Source organism: Etheostoma cragini, chromosome 9 (genome assembly GCF_013103735.1).
Source record: "Etheostoma cragini isolate CJK2018 chromosome 9, CSU_Ecrag_1.0, whole genome shotgun sequence".
In the NCBI taxonomy this organism is placed as follows: Eukaryota; Metazoa; Chordata; class Actinopteri; order Perciformes; family Percidae; genus Etheostoma; species Etheostoma cragini.
This window is the reverse complement of record NC_048415.1, coordinates 279,821-281,358: the sequence shown is the minus strand read 5'-3', so window position 1 is coordinate 281,358 and position 1,538 is coordinate 279,821. Positions and strand designations below refer to the sequence as shown.

Genomic DNA, 1,538 nt, shown 5'->3' with positions numbered 1-1,538 from the left:
GTCTGTTGTCAGTTTCCAGCTGTCTGTTGTCAGTTTCCAGCTGTTTGTTGTCAGTTTCCAGCTGTTTGTTGTCGGTTTTCATTCGGTGTTGGGTCAGTTTTCGGTGACTCGTCTGGCTGATCCAGAATGTAAATGACTCGTCTGCTCGGAGTGGAGCGGTGTTGACATCCCGAGGTGTATTTATAGATAGATGTGTGGGACACGTCGTTGAGAGACTGATATTAAAAAGATAAGCTGCATGAAAGTCAAGCTTCCTGTAGTTTTGACTCATTTAACATTATTCATCTTTAACTAAGGAATGGCGTTCCTATCTTTATGTAAACGGTCATGTGTATTCTTCTCTCTTCCGAGTGTGAAACTCTTCTTAAAAGACAAATCTAAGACAGAAAAAAGCTGCAAATATTGTGATTGAACTCAAATCAACACACAAAACCAGCAGACATTCGACTCTCCTCATTAAGAAGAAGAAGAAACAACCAATCATGAACTCAGACCAACCAGGTGACAACGTACCGAAGAGAATAAAGAGGCAGTGGGGCGTGACTCTCTTTAGAGACCGCGGCAGAGAGGGCAGCGAGGGACAGGACAGGTAAAGGTGGGAGGGCAGGACAGGTGGAGGGTCCGAGGCGTTTCCATGGCAACAAATTAAAAAAAGGGAGAAAAAAAGACAAGTGAGGGATCAATCAGGAGCTTAATTATCTTTGCAGAGGACAGAGTGTGTGTGTGTGTGTGTGTGTGTGTGTGTAGACATTAAAAACAAGTCAAGACAGGATAAAAAAAAATAAACAAATAAAAAGTAAAAACATTATGTATTTTGTTTTAAAAACAGCCATCAAAAATCTGAAATCACCATCACCCAACACCACCAGACTCCATGTAAATAATCACTACTTTTAGTGTGTATAGAGCAGCATATCTCCACCAGACTCCATGTAAATAATCACTACTTTTAGTGTGTATAGAGCAGCATATCTCCACCAGACTCCATGTAAATAATCACTACTTTTAGCATGTATAGAGCAGCATATCTCCACCAGACTCCATGTAAATAATCACTACTTTTAGTGTGTATAGAGCAGCATATCTCCACCAGACTACATGTAAATAATCACTACTTTTAGCGTGATGGTTTTTGACTGATTTAAAGTCAGATTTCGGCTGGTTTTTACTCAGTTTTCAGTGTGTTTGTTAGTTTTAACCCAGATTTGCGCGACCAGAGGTGACAGAACCACACGATGCAGAGACAGAAGCAGAGTGAAGTCAAATTTTTGTCTGTTTTCAGTGTGTTTACAGTGAGTTCTGGTCTGTTTTCAGTGAGTTCTGGTTCTGGTCTGGTTTTACTCCGATCGGAGGAGGCTGACGCGCTGCGTGGACTCACCTCGGGGTTGAGGTTGCTGACCAGCAGGACAGCGACTCCAGCCGACATGTGGGGGGGGAACCCCAGCCGGGCGCCGCCGGGGAGGGACAGCGAGGCCAGGCCGGGTAGAGTCTGGACCAGACCCGGGTAGTGGGAGGACACTGGGGGGGGGGGGGGGGGG

At 44.7% G+C, this 1,538-nt stretch overlaps 1 long non-coding RNA gene across 1 annotated transcript in view; it reads right to left on the bottom strand.

Annotated features, from left to right (window-relative positions):
- The window catches only part of LOC117950749, a 4,426-nt gene extending 3,542 nt beyond the window's left edge, over positions 1-884 (bottom strand). Inside the window, exon 1 of the long non-coding RNA XR_004657985.1 lies at positions 851-884. This is a non-coding gene — a long non-coding RNA (uncharacterized LOC117950749). The remainder of the gene's footprint in view (positions 1-850) is intronic.
- Positions 885-1,538: the final 654 nt, after the last annotated feature.